This window comes from Dendrobates tinctorius, unplaced genomic scaffold (genome assembly GCF_039654945.1).
Source record: "Dendrobates tinctorius isolate UK_male_01 unplaced genomic scaffold, ASM3965494v1 ptg000193l, whole genome shotgun sequence".
Classification (NCBI taxonomy): Eukaryota; Metazoa; Chordata; class Amphibia; order Anura; family Dendrobatidae; genus Dendrobates; species Dendrobates tinctorius.
In genome coordinates this window covers 2,698,740-2,717,360 of record NW_027361860.1, presented here as the reverse complement: position 1 = coordinate 2,717,360, position 18,621 = coordinate 2,698,740, and the positions used below count along the sequence as shown (strand labels likewise).

Below are 18,621 nucleotides of genomic sequence, written 5' to 3'. Positions count from 1 at the left end.
TATAGCATAACGCAAACATGTTATGCTATAATGTTAACGCAGCCCGTCAACACTATGCATTGAACGGACTGCTTTAACGCAGTGTGACCCTAGCCTAAGGGGTTGTTTGTCGTCCGGCAACTATTTCTCCCTTCTCCTCCATACACTGGATCCCTCCTGTATTCTCTGTGAGAGAGTCATTGCCAGACTCTGCTGGAATGGGCCACGTTCACACATTCAGTATTTGGTCAGTATTTTACCTCAGTATTTGTAAGCCATAATCATGAATGGAACATTCAGAGGAAAATTATAATAGAAACACGTCACCTCTTCGGTATTTTTCACCCACTCCTGGTTTTGGCTTACAAAAGCTGAGGTAAAATACTGACCACATACTGAACATGTGAACGTGGCCTAAGAACAAAATCAGACATGCCAGGTGCTCGTCTCTCCTGACATCATCTGTCAGGGGGAAGGCCCCATACACATTAGGCTGTGTTCATACGTCTAGTAATCATCAGAATCCAGCAGCAATCTGTTTAAAAAAACCCAAAAGTTCTGCAGACCAAATTTTTGGTCCAGTTAAACAACTAAATTTGCTTTTTTAACATTAAAGTTTATGGAAAACGGATCTGTTTAATAACCATCTGTTTTGTTCCATTTGAAACTGATCCAGTGAGAAAAAAATCAGATTCTTTTCAAAGGAAAGAAAAACTGATGGCTTTTTTGACTTCAGTATCAGTGCCTGGCCTTCCTGCCGCCACTTCTGTCGCCAGCCGGTGTTGCGCCTTTGTTGCGGGTGATGTGGGGAGACAGTTCTAATTTTTGTTCTCTGGGACTTGTAGTTCCATTCATACTGGGTGACATAGAGTTAACTGCTGTGTGGGTTGGGTGGGGCTGCAGGCTATTTAAGATTCTGAGATCCAGCTGTCCTCTGCCATTTACTTCTGACCTGCTTCCGTGTAATGTGGTGGGTGCCCAGTGGAGCAATCTGGCTTTTGTTCTTGGATTGTTTTATAGCTATTCTCAATAATTTTTTTTCCTCGCACTGATCTCCACATTCTGACAACCCGTTCACCTCCTAATTTTATGATTTGACTTCTCTACTTTGACCATGCTTGGAGACCTCTGGACAGCAGCCCTTCTGATGGTAGTTATCTATTGGATCCTGTTGTAAAACCAGATCCCTGTATAGGGGTTAAAGGGTATCAGGATTTCTCTGGAAACTGCCATACTGAGTGGCTTGTGCCAAGTCTGTCCAAGGTAGCTATTTTAAGCATGATCACCCTGACAAATCTAACATTGTAAGTGGCCTACAATGATCCTTTGCCTTGTAGTGGTGGATAAAATGAAAGATCAGGCCCATTTAGTTCAGAATTTTGCAGAAGAGATTCAGTATCCAGAATCCACTCAGGCACCATCAGTATCTCCCTTTTTTTTTTTTTTTTTTTTTTTTTTTCCCCCCCCCCCAACTCCTGGTGCTCTGGCCTTCTCCCTGCTGCCTCAGGATTCTCTTCTATATGCATTTTTTGAGGCATTAGTGCTCCTGTATGATGACCCTGACAGAGAAGCCTTCATTGTAGAAAAATTAGATGCACTCCTTCAGGGGTTATGTTCAGCCAAGGATTATTGCAGAGTTAAAGCATTGTGCCACAGATACAGTGGAAAGACCAGACACTTCACAACTAGTTTAGTTCTAGACCCTCTGATCAAGTTAAATCTATTTTGGTTCAGTGTCCACCTTCTGACTCTTGCTACTGCCGTGTCCTTGGCAATCCAGCTGGATAGATGTTTGTGCAAACTCTGTTCAGAATACACTGCTGATGCTGCACCTATGAAGACTGCTGCCCCTGTTGCCCTTAATAAATGGGCCCATGCAGATTGAGGTGACATGCTGACATCAACTACAAAGGAACAAGTCAGTTTTGGGTAACCACTATGGAGATTCTGGACATCAGAGGTCTTCCTGTTCCAGACAACTGCCACTGGAGAAACTTCAGCGCCTAGGTGGGTCTAAGGATGCCCATCTAGGCGCACAGGTACTTCCCTGTGATCTTGCAAAATTGTTACCTTTTTCTTATCTAGAAAAACCTGAGAGGCTTCAGGCCTTTATTGATTTAGAGCATGCTTTGTTGATGCCAAGGTGGCAAAGGATTTTAGTTTAACATTGTTAAAATTGTTTTCCTATGATCACTGCTATTGATACACCTCTAACCCAGGACATGGTGAAGTATGCAACTAAGGTGTCCATGCTTGTTGAAATACTACACTTTGAGATTTTTTTTTTTTTCTCTTGAAAATGTGGTCTTGGGAATTCCTTTGTTATGTAAACTAAACCCGGTCTTTGACTGGCACTAGGGTGATATTGTGCACTGTGGCCCTGAGTGTCAGCAGAAATGTATGAACCTCTGTGGATATGTTTATGACCATACCCAATGGCTTACCTCATGAATTCAGAAACTATACTGATGTATTGTGTCCAAATCTAAAACTAACTCCACATGGATTGTCCCGTAGACCTGGTACCTAACTTCTGTCTCCCCAAGTGTTAAATCTATAAACTTTCTGGTCTAGAACGTTTTAAGGCCCCATCTCACAAAGCGGGATTGCTGATGCATTACCGATTTTTGTGACGCAACAGCAATCTCGCTACATGTGACACATAGCAGCGACCGACCCCCCCCCCCCCCCCCCTTGCTGGATATCCCTGATTGTGCTCTAATGTCCTGGGCCATTTTTTTTCATCGTTGGCATCCCGCTGGCCAGCATGCATCACTGTTTGATGCCGACGAGTAACCTCGTTGGCGACGCAGAACTCAGAATAGATGCTGTGTGACAATGCACCAGCGATCCTTACCAGGTCTAATCGGTGTCGGGATCGCTGGTGCGTCGCTATATGAAATGGGACCCTTAAGGCCCCGTCTCACTAAGCGATCTCGGTAGCGAGATCGCTGCTGAGTCACAACTTTCGTGACGTAACAGCGATCTCACCAGCGAGATCTCTGTGTGTGACAGCGAGCGGCCCCCCTGCCGGTATCGCTGATCGCTGGAAGAAACCTCTGGACATTTCTTTGGTCGCTGGTCTCCCACTGGCCAGCACGCATCGCTGTGTGTGACAGGCGGGAGACCAGCGATCAGGTGTAAAAAATAATAAAAAAAAAATAGTTATTCTCACCTTCCGATGTCCCGTTCAGCCATCCTGCCTCTCTCCACGCTCCGGTCCCATTGATCCTTTGCACGAATGACCGCGACTTTGTTATCCCTCGAGACCGTGACATCTCGCGGTCATTCGTGCAAAGGATCACTGGGACAGGAGCGTGTAGAGAGGCAGGATGGCTGAACGGGACGTCGGAAGGTGAGAATAACTATATTTTTTTTATTTTGATTCTATTTTTTACAGCGATGCCGGGCGCTCGGCATCGCTGTGCTGATCGCTGGTGAAGCTGTCTGTGTGACAGCTCACCAGCAGTCACATAGCGACTTACTAGCGATCCTGACACCTTGATATTGATGTCGGGATCGCTGGTAAGTCACTTAGTGTGACGGGGCCTTTAGTTTTGAAAGATTGCATAGCGGTCTGAAAAAGGTTAATCAGACTACTAAGATCACCAGTAGGTGCCAGTTTCTTCTGTTGCTAAAAAAAAGTTGGTCTCAGACCTTGTATTGCCTACTGTTAACTTCTCAATTACTGGGAATAATCAGTATCTGCTGCCACTTATCCCTGATTTCTACAACCAGCTATTGAGAGCCTGTTGGTTTCCCAATGCTTGATCTCAGGATGATCCATATCAGAAATGTGGAAGACTGGCTTTAACACTCCAGAGGGTCACTATGAGTGTCTTGTGATGCCTATTGGGCAAATGAAGGTCTGCTGGCTTTCAAAATTGTTTTTAAAATATTAAGATCTGATCTGAACAGTTAATACAATTCTCAGTGTGACATACCATTCACTGACTGGAGTAAGAAAGAGGCAGATGTTAGCTAAAAGCCTGAGGCAATCCGTGCCTTTACATTAGCATGCATTCACTGTCATATTACTCATGCAGGCATCGCAATCCTCGGACAGGCTATTGGCTCTCCTGATCGGAGCGGCGTGACAGCTGTATAGAAACATGCTGCCAGGAGAGCAGACACCCTGTCCAAGGATTGCATTGCGACTCCCGCTTGAGTAATACGGCAGTCTGACTGCACCCTTAAAGGAATGGTTCCTTGACTAATCCAATATTGGTTTAGCCAGACCTTAAACGTCCTTTTTATTGTGGACATCGGCGCCTTTTTGAGTTTACTATAGACTCAGTTATCGCATGGTACCCCATCTCTTAACTTCTGTGTGCCGCCTATTCACAAATTTTACCAAAAGGAATCATGACCTAAAATTGTGGATAGTTGACAGTTAAGCTGAGACTCAACCCAAGGCAAGCTGGATGGGCTTTGTTCTTTTCAATATTTGATTTGTGTGGTGAGAAGACCTCGTATTAAGTCCACAAAAGCTGATGCATTCTCCCCACGTATCTGTCCTTCTCAGTCTGAGGGTGTAGTTGTGTCTGAAGTTTCCTTAGATTATTCTAGAGATTTGTAGATCCTAAGAGCAAGCCCCTGACTATACTCTTGCCAAAAAAGTGTTCCTCAGCAGGTTTTCATATGTACTTTAGGAGTCTCTTGATCTCGTGCTTGCAGGTCACACTTGAATTAACAATACCATCTGACTTGTAACAACAAGGAGTTGTGTGTTTTTTTTTTTTGTGGTTAACCTTAGTTAGACTGTAGAGTGCTTGTGTCTTAATGTTTTGCCTTTGTGTGCCCTGTAATGTACTGTAATATGATGTATTATGCTTTAGCTGAGGGAAAGAGTAAGTAGTGCAGGACCATAGGGGGATTAGGATAGGGGGGCACAGTATAGCTATAGAATCAATAGAAGTGTTAGATACAGGCAGTAAAGGGGTTCAGCAGATGGGAGGAGCCACAGAGTAAGGAGGTATAGGAAAGTTGCTCATTATTAGAGGCAGATACCTGGGCAGCTTGTCCAAGGGCAGGCCATGGAGCAGAGTATTCCAGGCCGTTAGTATAAAGTTGTTTCAGTAAGGGGCCCCAGGCTGAAAATTGTCCAGTTGGTCACCATCTTGTACAGAACCGCTTCAAGGAAGGATCCAAAGCTAGTAGCTGGCAATAGTAGGCTGCTAAGTTGGTGAGCCCATTATCCTTTTACTCGCAATTGGACCAGAGATGAGGAAGGAAGGTGGTGGGCCTGGAGCACTATTAGGACAGAGATTTTACAGGGATATAGTTGAGCTTGCTGGGAAAGAGAAGCTGATGCAGGGAATAGTCTGTCCAGATAACAGGCAAAGATAAGTTGTCTGTTTAATTTGTGCTGCCTTTTTCACAAATACGGCTGCTTTCTAGTAAAGTTAAGCTGTTGGGAAAAAGACCTTGTCTCTGAAGTGATTTGTGGAGCTGATATGGCCACAGCTGAGGGGAATCTGACAGAGCTTGTGAGTGTGCTGTGGTGCATGCTGCACATGCAGTGCAAGGGACTTTATTTAACATTTCATGTACAAGGTGTCGGGGTGCAAGCTGACTGTTGCTTGGTGAACTTGCCCACGACTACCACGCAGTGCCACCTTGTTACATGTGCGTTCCAAGGCACCCCAAATGTCTCCCACCAGTTTTCTCAAAACTCAACCCACCCTTAGGAGAACTCTCATCTCCATGGACATCATTGATGTCCTTCCCTCAGGAGGTAATTGGTTACCTGGATGGTGGTTGACAGGTTCAGTTAATAGTGTCATTTGGTCCCTCTGTGGGTTGCCTAAATCTAAAACCCTAAGTAAATTTAATCACATTGTACAGTTACATTGTGTTCCAGAAAATATAATTTAGCTGAATTTGCTATTAATATCAAGAATCCATTAAAACTACTTAATTTTTCTGTACTTTTCTATTGTTTTGGGCTCTTTATCAACCACTGCAATGGACACTCCTTAGGGTATGTGCACACGTAGATTTTTTTGGTGTGTGGATTTTGGAGAGAAAACCGCAGGACAAAAGTCCTGCGGTTTATCTGCGGTTTTACACCTCATAATGGATGAGGTGTAAAACTGCAGCGTTTCTGCACCAAACAATTGACATGCTGCGGATTGTAAACCGCAGCAAAACCGTGTGGAAAAAACCGCAGCATGTGCACAGCGTTTTTTAATTTCCATAGGAAATAAAGGTACTGTACAATGCAGCAGAATCCGCACCGTGTGCACATACCCTGAGGTTGAGAAATGTGGATAAATTAAAGGTTATTTGATCTGAAGATGGAGAGATCTTTCAGAGGATACAGGGTGGTCAGACATCAGCTACTAATAAGACGTTCAGGAGGCCCAATCTTTAGACTTGGTTGGAGAAGGTACGATTAACAGAAAATATCAAGCTTGTGGTTCCTTCTGACAAGTTAGGTTCCTGATTCATTGGTCCTTATGAGATAATCAAGGTTATTAACGCTGCTGCTTTCTGCCTGAAATCTTAAGATACCCAATGTGTTTCAGAAGTCCCTCTTCAAGCCATAGAATTCCCAGTTCACCCAGACAGAAATCCTCCTCCAGTTGTGGTTAAATGACATTTAGAATGATGTTTAGAGAATCCTGGATTCACTTGTGGTATGACGGTCTGTAAGAGTTTGTGCACTGAAGGGGTTATGACCCAGAAGAGGTTCCTGCAAGAATATAAGTGCCAAAAACCTTATTGTGAAATATCCAATTCTGTATCTAAATAAACCTGGTTCTAAAGCCCCGTCACAGTAAGCGAGATCGCTGCTGAGTCACAAGTTTTGTGATGCAACAGCGACCTCAGCAGCGACCAGGCCCCTGCTGTGAGATCGCTGGTCATGTCGGAATGACCTGGACATTTTTTTTTGATCGTTGAGGTCCCGCTGGGTAGCATGCATCGGTATGTTTGACACCTTTACCAATGACCTCATTAGCGACTCAGAAGCGAGACACATAGGCGTGGATTTGCCGACATCGTTACAAAGGTCGCTATGGGTTGCCGCATCGTTGCTGAGTCATTGGGCAGATCTGACTGTTTGGCATCTCACCAGCGACCACATAGCGACGCAGCAATGATCCCTGCTAGGTCGTATTATTGGGATCGCTTTAGCATCGCTGAGTGACAAGAGCTTAAGGGTCAGGAGACTCCTCTTATAAAGAGGTTTACTGTTGCAACTCCACCAGCTCCTGCATAATCTTCTATTGCAAGGCAGTCATATTTACTCTGCTGGAACCAGAAGCTCTGGATGGTACAATCTTATGTCCAGCTACTTGGATTTGGGTGGCTGAGACCAGTAGTGCTGTCTAGTCTGGCAGTATGGACGTGTGCTGTTCAGCTGGAGTGATTAGCTCCAATTGCAGAACATTATACTAAAGCTTCCAGCTCTCTTCTCTGGTTCAGTCCTGTCATTTAATTTAATTGCGCTTTTTTGATCGCTGCTTATTTTTTCCTAACTAAAACAGATCCTGATGTAATCTTTGAAGTGAAATTTTAGCTTTGACCCTGCTGGTGACCACTCCTTCACACCTCCAGACAGCAGCCCATCTGTAGGTAGAAATCCACTGGGTCCTGTTGTAATTCCAGATCCCTGTATAGGGGTTAAAGGGTGTCAGGATTTCTCTGGAATCTGCCAGTCAGCGTGGCTTGTGCTAAGTCTGTCTGAGGAAGCCTTTTTTGAGCCTATGGCCTCATACAGATGCTACAACTGAGCCAAGTATCTAATCCCATCATGTGATATACACCACATATCTAACTCCTGTATGCATTACCCAACATGTGATACAATGAGTGTCACAAACTAACAGAATCGATCCTCATCAATACTGTCCACATATTGGTATCATTTTCCCGTCATGCTACATTGACCTCTTGTGGGCACCAGAGGGGGAGGAAAGGAGTGAAATCACACATGTGACCAGATACTGCTCACTTCTCCTGCAGTCATAATGTAAGCTAGCGGCATTTTCTAGGCAAACTTCAGCAGCTGTTCGATTCCCCCCACCAGCCATAGTGTTTAAAAGTGGAATGTGAGTATTTTACATTTTTCATACATTATACCACTAAATACTATTTAAACAAAACATTAATACTTTAGGGTTTTTTTTTTTCTAATAAACAAAATATGTAGTTCCGGCACATTACCCTTAACCTTCATTTCTTGGCTGTTGGCCCCTCCATTCATGTCTCTGCATCCATGTAAGTTATTGAAGCTTTCTCTAGGAGACATTCTGGTCAATATAAAATGAGGGAGAGAGCGTAGATCGTGATTGACACTAAGAAGTCTATCAAACATAGATTAGTTTTCTCCACACTCGCATTTTCCTTATAATTAAAACCATAAACAATATATTTGATTTAATGTCATCATTGTGGGGAGAAATATTGATCCCCACAAATTAAATTGGGTCGCCCCTCACACCAAGGGCAGCAGGGTACTCGGTACCGGGCCAGTGTCAGGGGGAATGTGTCACAGCAGCAGTGGCCCTGGGCGCCCAATATCAATGGCGGTGATGTTAATGGAGGTAGTCCCAGGGCAGTGTAGGTGCAATGGATGAGGAGAGGTGCAGAATGGTATAGATGCTGGTACACAGATGTAGCGGTGCTGAAGGTGTTAGTGGCGAATGAATGGAGGACACCTGGTCGTGCAGTTTCAAAGCTTTACTCATAGTTCATGGTAACCACTGGTGCCTGCCTCCATGCCATGTCCTCCGGGGTAGAGACTCAATCAACCTGCTGGGCAAGTCAGGATTCTCCTCTCCAACACTCCCCCCAACATGTGCCTTTCCTGAACGACTCCTCTATAGCGCCTTTTAAGTGTGAAGATCTCCAGTACCGTGGTACTCTGAAGTTTCTCCTGTCAGATGTTCCTAACAACTCTACTAGTATGGCAGACAGCTGCAGCCTCTATCGGGGACTCCTTTCTCCAGAGTCCTGGCTCTCTATTCAGTTGCTGTTGTGTCCCAAGTCTTGGATGGGAGTAGTGCATTTACAGCCAACTACTACACCGGTGTCTGCTGCAGAACCATAAGTGTCCATACAACCTCTGGGACCGGGCCCCGGCCTTGCGCTGAGAACCTATAGGCAGGGTTCCTCTTCCAACCCACAACTCCTCTGTTCTCCTACTCCTTTGTTCCGCACTGCTCCTTCTCTCTTATGGAAGCTGAGGTTGCAGGTCTACATCCTTCTCTTCCCGTGCCAGCTGGCTCAGATCACTGAGGCAGCTGCAGCACTTTCTAAACTGAACTCAAACTTCAGAACTGAACTCTTCTCTTGCCTGACCTCCTGCCAGACTGACCTGTAATTCTCTACTTCCCCCTCTTTTATACTAACTCCACCCACCTCCCAGCACATCTCGTGTTACGAAGCATGGTTCCAGGAAGGGTGCTCTACCTGCTGCTAGGTTGACCTACTGAACTATCCTGTGTGTGGGATGCAGGTGTTGGAGTGTGGAAAGGAGTTCCCAACTTGCCTAGTCAGTGGGGCACTACACCTTAGAAGAAGCTGCAGTACCTCTGTTGCGACTGAGCCTCAGGGGTGCCACATTATAGCACCTTCCTGAGACAACTCTGGTCTCTGCTAAAGGCTCCAGTAATATTGCCCATCTAGTGAAGGGACACTGATGTCTACCTCAATTTATACAAGGCTTGGATTCAAAGAATTGTGGATATTATCATAACCTAGCATTTCTCCACTTGTAAATATAATCCCTAAAGAGATGAACTAACAATCAGATATAATATCAGCACTGTACTGAAATATAGTCCTAATTAACCCCTTCCTGACATCCGATGTACTATCCCGTCCATGGGACCCGGGCCCCTATGCCCATGGACGGGATAGTACGTCTACCGCCATCAGCGGCGCCCACGTGGTGAGCGCCGCTGATCGCGGCCGGGTGTCAGCTGATTATCACAGCTGACACCCGGCACAAAGTGTCAGGGGCGGTCACGGACCGCCCCGACACGTTAACCCCTTGCACACCGTGATCAAACATGATCGCGGTGTACCGGGGGTTAAAGGGAAGCATCGGCAGGGAGGGGGCTCCCTCCGTTCTTCCCTGAGCCCCCCACGGCAGCGCAATGTGCAGCGCTGCTGCCGGGGGCTCCTTTCCTGCAGGCCCCCGAATCCAAGATGGCGACGGGGGCCTGCAGGAAGCTGGCTTCCTCAGTGCCTGCAAAGCGCAGGCATGAGGAAGCCTTGTGCACTGCCTGTGACAGATCGCTGATCTGTGATGTGACAGATGAGCGATCTGTCACAGAACAGTGATGTCCCACCTGGGACTATTTAATAAAGTGAAAAAAATAAAAAAGTGTTAAAATAATTTTAAAAAAATCGCCAAATAAATTACAAAAAAAATATTCCCCATATTCCATTTTTTGAAAATAAAAAACAAAACAATAAAAGTACACATATTAGGTATCGCCGTGTCTGTAATGACCCACCCTATAAAACTGTCCCATTAGTTAACCCCTTTAGCGAACCCCTTAAAAAATAAAAATAAAAAACAAAGCAAAAAATGATTTATTATCATACTGCCAAACAAAGTGTAATAACGCGCGATCAAAAAGACGCATATAAATATCCATGGTACCGCTGAAAACGTCATCTTGTCCCGCAAAAAACGAGCCACCACACAGCATCATCAGCGAAAAAATAAAGTTATAACTCGCAGAATAAAGCGATGCAAAAATAATTAATTTTTATATAAAATAGTTTTCATTGCATAAAACTGACAAAACATAAAAAAAACCTAAATGAGGTATCGCTGTAACCGTACTGACCCGAAGAATAAAACCGCTTTATCAATTGTACCGCACGCGGAACGGTGTAAACGCACTCCCCCCAAAAGAAATTCATGAAACGCTGGTTTTTGTTCATTCTGCGTCCCAAAAATCGGAATAAAAAGCGATCAAAAAATGTCACGTGCCCGAAAAAGGTAACAATAAAAACGTCAACTCGTCCAGCAAAAAATAAGACCTCCCATGACTCGGTGGATCAAAATACGGAAAAATTATAGCTCTCAATATGTGGTGATGCAAAAACTATTTTTACAATAAAGCGTCTTTTAGCGTGCGATAGCCGCCAAACATAAAAACTGCCATAAATAGTAAATCAAACCCCCTGTTATCACCCCCTTAGTTAGGGAAAAATAATAAAATAAAGTGTTTATTTCCATTTTTCCATTACGGTTAGGGTTGGGGTTAGGGCTGAAATTAGGGTTAGGGGTGTGTTGGGGTTTGGGTTGGAGTTAGAATTGGGAGTTTCCACTGTTTGGGCACATCAGGGGCTCTCCAAATGCAACATGGCGTCTGATCTCAATTCCAGCCAATTCTGAGTTGAAAAAGTCAAATGGTGCTCCTTCCCTTCCAACCTCTGACATGCACCCAAACAGTGTTTTACCCCCACATGTAGGGTATCAGCCTACTCAGGACAAATTGCAAAACAATTTTTGGGGTCCAATTTCTCCTGTTACCCTTAGGAAAAAAAAAAATTGGGGGCTAAAATATCATTTTTTGTGGAAAAAAATGATTTTTTTTATTTTCACGTTCAAGCGTTATAAAATTCTGTGAAGCACTTGGGGGTTCAAAGTTCTCACCACACATCTAGATAAGTTCCGTGGGGGGTCTAGTGTCCAAAATGGGGTCACTTTTAGGGGGTTTCAACAGTTTAGGTACATCAGGGACTCTCCAAACATGACATGGCGTCTGATCTGAATTCCAGACAATCTTGCATTGAAAAAGTCAAACGGCGCTCCTTCCATTCTGAGCTCTGCCATGCGCCGAAACAGTCGTTCCCCCCCCCCCCCCCACATATCAGGTATCAGTGTACTCAGGACCAATTGCACAGTAACTTTTGCAGTCCAATTTCTCCAGTTACCCTTGGTAAAATACAAAAAATTGAACCTGAAGAACTTTTTTTGTGAAAAGTTAGATGTTCATTTTTTTTTTTTTTAATTCAAAAAAATTCCTGTGACGCACCTAAAGGGTTAATAAACTTCTTGAATGTGGTTTTGAGCACCTTGAGGGGTGCAGTTTTTAGAATGGTGTCACTTGTGGGTATTTTCTATCATATTGACCCCTCAAAGTGGCTTCAAATGTGATGTGGTCCGTAAAAATAAAATGGTGTTGTAAAAATGAGAAATCGCTGGTCAACTTTTAACCCTTATAACTTCCTAACAAAAAAAAATTTTGGTTCCAAAATTGTGCTGATGTAAAGTAAACATGTGGGAAATGTTAGTTATCAAGTTTTTTGGGTGCCATATCTCTGATTTAAGGGCATAAAAATTCAAAGTTGGAAAATTGTGAAATTTTCGCCAAATTTCCGTTTTTCTCACAAACGCAAGTTATTTGAATGAAATGTTACCACTAACATGAAGCACAATATGTCACGAGAAAACAATGTCAGAATCACTGGGATCCATGGAAGCGTTCCAGAGTTATGACCTCATAAAGGTACAGTGGTCAGAATTGTAAAATTGGCCCGTCATGAACGTGCAAACCACCCTTGGGGGGTAAAGGGGTTAAAAGGCAGAGACTGATAAACTGGGGCATAAAAAATGGTAAAATATACAGAACAATAATCCAAAGGTAAAGGTCTAAAAGATTGAGACTTTTGATCATAAATGATCAAAGAGCTATCCTGACAGAGGCATGGTCCCCCAAAAAACTACTTTTCCCATCTGTATATTCAGAGTAGATATAAATGGTAATTGGCATAACAGAAGCCAAAAAATTCAAAGATCAATATTCAAAGCACCATAGGAAGGTGTATAGATGACATGTTGTCTGTTTCTAACTTTTAGAACTATGATGAATGTAAGTGTAGAATTTTTAGATGTCTATCCCAAACAAGACCAGTCATGTATGCACAATAAGCAATGTCTTAACATGGAGCACTCCATGGTGTGGGCTATTAAGTGAGGCAAAAAAATTAGAATAACCTTTTTCAAATAAAACTTGCGCGCAGCCAGTCATTATGGCAATGCAGTGAGTATTACGGTAAATGACACTCTTGGTAGCAGTAATCAAAGGGCTTCGAGTGCACAAGGTGCAAAGGAATAGTTGACTAAAATGCATGGTCGTCAACTGTAGACATTAAGGTCAGTAGTAATGGACACCAGGGACACAAGATGGGGAGCTGTCAAGCACCTTGACACATTTCACCACCCTGGGCTTCAGGTGTTGTGGGGGAAAAATGCCTCCAGAAACACTGGTGTTCATGATTTCTTATACATTTATTATAAAAATGAGTGAACAAAAGAGAAATCTTAATTGCATCAGTATTTGGGGACCAATCTCTGCCATCACCAGTTCTAGGTACTTGTTTGCGCACAGTTTTTGATGGCATTTGTCAGGCAGGTCTTTCCAAACATCTTGGAAAACTGCCTGCAGATCTTCAGTGTATGAGGCTTGTGCAAATCCTGTCTCTTCATGTGATCACACAGACTGACATTGAGGTCAAGGATCTGTGGGGCCAAATCACCTCCAAGTCTCCTTGTTCTTTATACTGAAGGCTGTTACTAATGACACTGGATGATTTGGATTTTCTGCTGCAGAATTAACTATAGTTAGATTTACTATTTGCTCTAACATTTAGATGAAATATATTTTTACAATTATTTTTAACATGCAATGTTTTGTGGATTCCTATTGGTGATAATGGGATATTGGTAGGTAAATTGCCTAAAATGGTTAAGCAACAAAACAACTCTTGAATATTTTGGTGCAATAATGTAGACTTGCAACCCATTTCAAGGGTCTTCATTGTCAGGGAAGACCCCCAACTATCTGGAGGGAGGGAAGCTCTAACTAGCCAAATACTGAGGCTGAGCTGGAAAGGCCCTCTTGGGACAGGAAGATGAGTCAGATGTTACAGATGTCTGGGCATGAGTGTTCCTCCTCGAATGTTCTGCTTCTATTTACAAGCCTGAGTGGTCATTTTGGGGAGAGTGCAGAGTCTGGAGAAAGGGTGGTCTGCAACTGGATTGAGCTGGTGGCCTCCTTGACAACTTAAATTGAGAAAAATGACCCTGCTCTTTGTGTTCCTGACATGTGATTTTCAGACCATCCCAGAGACCGAGTCCATGAAAGGCATGTAGTCTGCAAGTGGGAATGAGCTTAAGTGGCCGCTAGGTGAGACCATGATCCAGATGGTGGTCCTTTTTAAGATCCTTTGAACAGGGCGGAGTAAAGAAAAGGAGTTTGGTCTGTGTGGATGACCTGTTGCTAGGTCCATAGTGATATTTGTCACATCATGTCATCTAAACTGGCAATTGACATCAACACGTTAAGAATTCTCTGGGTGCAGATGATTCTCCTGAAACATGGTGGTGTACCCTTCTCATGTCATCCTGGAAGCTGAGTGGAAACATGTTTGTCAATGGCACTTCCTGATCTCCCTTCTGGACTCATGTGGTCATTGCAAAAGAATCCCAAAGTAAGCCTATGAAGCGTAGACAAGTGTCACAGGTTGTTGGGAGAGCGAGTAGAAAGAAGCAGGTATAATGTAGATTTCTTTAAAAACTAGATTAAAATGCTAGCGTATCCTTTTAATTTCTTCTATTTCTTATGGATACATTAAAATGAGTACTTCAAATGGCTGAATACTGCACATGTGAACTTGGCATAAAAGGATCATGTGAACAGGTCAATGATTCTTACAGTATTAAGATGGCATAACAAGTCATATGTTTGTATGAACTTGTGGACAGACCTCCTTAGCACTGGAGTCTTCTGTGGATTGTCAATTCTCTGTAAAACTTTCAGATTAAAAATTACAGGTTTCATGCAATACTAGTTTGTTCAAGCTGCTTCTGTTTCCATAATCATGGACTTCTCAGAAGGTTCCATCACCAGGATCTGGTTAGAATGATCGTGGCACCATGTCCCTCCATGAAGTCTTAGAATTTTCACATTGGATCTAAGAGAGCAGTGTGATTTCTGTATGGATGAATATGATTGGCTTTCAGGCGTCTGTCCCAAGACTTAATGCAGAACCCAGAAAGCAACACATGATAAACTCAAGCTTTTCCATAAAGTATAAAGGACAAGCCCAGAGGTGATAATGGTAAAATGTATATCCTAAGTTTGGCAATCAAGATAATATACAACAGAAAACATATTATGAAAAAAACACTGACCATAAGACCTGATATTCTCACTAAAGTAATCTGTACAGCAAGTTGCAAAAAAGCTCAAGCTATTAGTTCTCCAAATTCTTCTACAAATTCCTTTGCCTTAACTGCCAAGTTGATGCCATGGTCCAAGACATTCACTTTCCAGGGAAAATTGAGATAATTGAAGACAAAACTGGATGACTACAAGAGGATCATGGATAGAAGACCTGGCCTTGCATGTTTATGGCTTCTCTTAAAATCTCTCCCAATGAGCAGGTGGAGTACAGTCTGGACATTGTTTCCAGTTGATGTTTACTCAGTATATTGTCAGTTTCCATTGCTTTAAGCCAAAGGAAATATCCAGTCAAAGCAACAGAGCCCTCCCCATGAACAATTATCTATAGTAGGGCTCAAGATTGAAGAATAATGTCTTAGTCCTCTGTATTCATGTACAGGATTATGTGACATGGACAACAGTTTCCTACTAGTTGGGTCAAAGCAAAGCCACTCGGCTTGATTTTATGACTAGCTTTGTCCATGAGCAACACATTGTCTGGCTTCAGGTCCCTGTGCACCAACCCTCTACCATGCAAATAGTCGAGAGCCAAAGAGATCTATAATGCACACCTGTTGACTGCATCCTTGGGAATTCCAACCTGCAGAAAACAGATCAGTACCATGAGATTTAGATGGATCTGAGCAGTGACTTGTCCAAAGCAAAAATACCAAACATTGAATATGTTACTGTTGGGACAGTGGCTGCTATAGTGAATAAAACTGTTGGTGTGATTGACACATGGCAATCGCATTAATGTGTATTCTGAGATCCACTGCCAGATTAATTGGGCAACTACTTATGTCCAGTGATAAGGTATTGGGAGACCCAACTTCATCATTTTGTCTGCTGGTATTTGCTTTTCGGTGCACAATAGATGGTGCAACCTATAGGTATTTTTATGGAATAAAATTGTCCCCATGCATTGGTATTTGTCTCCAGACCACTGACAGAGCCAGCTGAATTTGCTAAGAACTAATGACCATACACGATCAATAGCTATCGACTCACCACTTATTTGGTCAACACCCATTTCTCCCAACCTTTCCACATTCATATTATCTTTCTGGGAAAAGATGGGCATCTTCTATATGTAAGATCATGGTGATTGGATAACTTTACTTCTAGATGTGTAGAAACTTTTTACAGCTTATGTTGCTAAACATCTGGATTTGCCAATGACCTACAGATAAACCTCTCTGCTCTATGGTCAGTTAAAATCATTATCACATGTTTATACCTAATTCACCACTTAAACCAACTTGGTTAACTTAAATCTTGGATATGCAGGAGTTTGCATGTTGACTGTGAGTTCCAGACGGCACCGTTAAGAAAGGAGAAGGTGAGCACTGAATGTTTATAAGATTGTCAGGATATCTGTGCTTCAGGGTGAGTTTTTATTTATAATGGTGGAAGGGGGCCAAGGGTTAGATCAGATGTCACCAGTGACTAGAGGGAGACATGAACAGGTTGCTTGATTTGTCTAGGTTTTGTGCACTGGATGGATTGGAGTGACTGTGAAATGTCAGCCTCTGTGCTGTACATGGGAGAGGGGGAATGGAGGGGCTGATGTGGCGTATACAGAATGTGTAAAGGGGCAGTGGAGGCAAAAGACAGCGGCAGCTAAGTGGTGTGCAATTTAACAAGAAGCATATTTGTTTAAATATCTGGCCAGCCTTGCCTGTCTCCAGCCCTATGCACATGCCATGTTTAACCGGCAAGACACTCTGAAAATATTGCACTTAGAAATAAATTGTGTGCACACATGCGCTCCCGAAGCCAGATCTGAATTTATCAGTTTTCTAGGATGAAAGGACTAATTTGCTTTAATTAGCAAGTGCCCACAGCAGGCATTACTATGTAAGATGCATAAACGCTCATACTTGGCAGCAGAAAAAAAAACAAGTGAAAACACTGAACATTTTAGAAGGGGATCCCAGGGGTAACGTCTTTCCTAGCAGAGAGTGACATGGTAAGCATGCCAGTATGAGGAGACTTTAAAGCTGCAATGCTCCTTTGGGAAATGTGCAAGTTGTTGTCACTTCAGAGAGGAAGAACAAGAACTCTAGCGCCACCTATAGGGAGTAGCACATTGACCATTAGGATTGCTCCTTCCTATAGGTGGCACGAGAGTTCTAGCCCCCTTGTGAAGAGACTGTTAGCAACATTTTAGAAGCAAACGCAGGAACAAATGGTAAATGGCAGATGCCACGCACACAGATCACTGAAAAGCTTCTGGTATATTTCTAATGTCTACTCAGACCAAGGACGATCAAATAACTACACCCGGTGGCCATTTTCAGGATTTCTAATTCACTGTATACCTTTTCCTCTTTTACATTTATTCTTCGCTATTTTTACAGCCATGAGTTCCTTGCTGACTGGGTGTGATGCCAAGATGACCTGAGGTAAAAATCACAACAGATAAGAACAAACTGCCATATATTATAAATCTGTGTAATGGATCACTACAATGAATATATATGTCCCTCCAGTGTATCTGGTGCAGGATACATTGGGGAACACTGAGGATAAATCAACACTTGTCCAAATCCTCCCTCACCAAGCTCTTTACAGAAGTCAAAACTGCACAGGTCAATAGGGTTTTCTGTGTTGTCCACATCTCTGAAGGGTAAAGCACAGCATCTGGCATCACCATCGTATTGAGCTGGCATGTCTGCGGCATCCTTCTAACTGCAGGGCTGATGTCCCAGGGGAGTGTAGTTGTAATGGGAAGGCACAGGCAGTCTAAAGCATGGTACCCAGATGTAGTGGTGCTGAGTGGGTTGGCGCAAGAATGAATGGAGGACACCGAGGCTTGTAGTTCCAAGGCTTTACTGAGTCTGCGGTACACAAGGATGCCTGCCTCCGGGCCATGTCCTCTGGGTCAGAGACTCGGCCAACCTCCAGGCAAGATAGAAAGCTCCACTCCATCACTCTGCCAACATGTACCTTTCCTGAACGACTCCTCTATAGCACCTTTAAGTGTGAAGATCTCCAGTACTCTGAAGTTCCTCCTGTCAGATGTTCCTAACAACTCTATTCGTATGGCAGACAGCTGGAGCCTCTATCAGGGATTGATTTCTCCAGAGTCCTGGCTCTCTATTCAGTTGTTGTGCCCCAAGTCTTAGATGGGAGTAGTGCATTTACAGCCAACTACTCCACCGGTGTCTGCTGCAGAACGATAAGTGTCCATACGACTCGGGGATCAGGCCCCCGCCTTGCACTGAGAACCTATAGGCAGGGTTCCTTTTCCAACCCACGTCTCCTCTCTGTACTCCTACTCCTTCGTTCTGCACTGATCTTTCTCTTATGGAAGCTTGGGTTGCACGTCTGTCATTCTTTCTGTTTTTCCTGTGCCAGCTGGCTCAGATCACTGAGGCAGCTGCAGCACTCCTTCCTCCATCCCTCCTTCCAGGGATCCCCACTCCTCCCGAATGGC

At 43.5% G+C, this 18,621-nt stretch overlaps 1 long non-coding RNA gene across 1 annotated transcript in view; it reads left to right on the top strand.

Annotated features, from left to right (window-relative positions):
- Nucleotides 1–921: 921 nt before the first annotated feature.
- The window catches only part of LOC141055991 (uncharacterized), a 228,107-nt gene continuing 210,407 nt past the window's right edge, over nucleotides 922–18,621 (top strand). Inside the window, exon 1 of the long non-coding RNA XR_012221566.1 lies at nucleotides 922–1,986. This is a non-coding gene — a long non-coding RNA (uncharacterized lncRNA). The remainder of the gene's footprint in view (nucleotides 1,987–18,621) is intronic.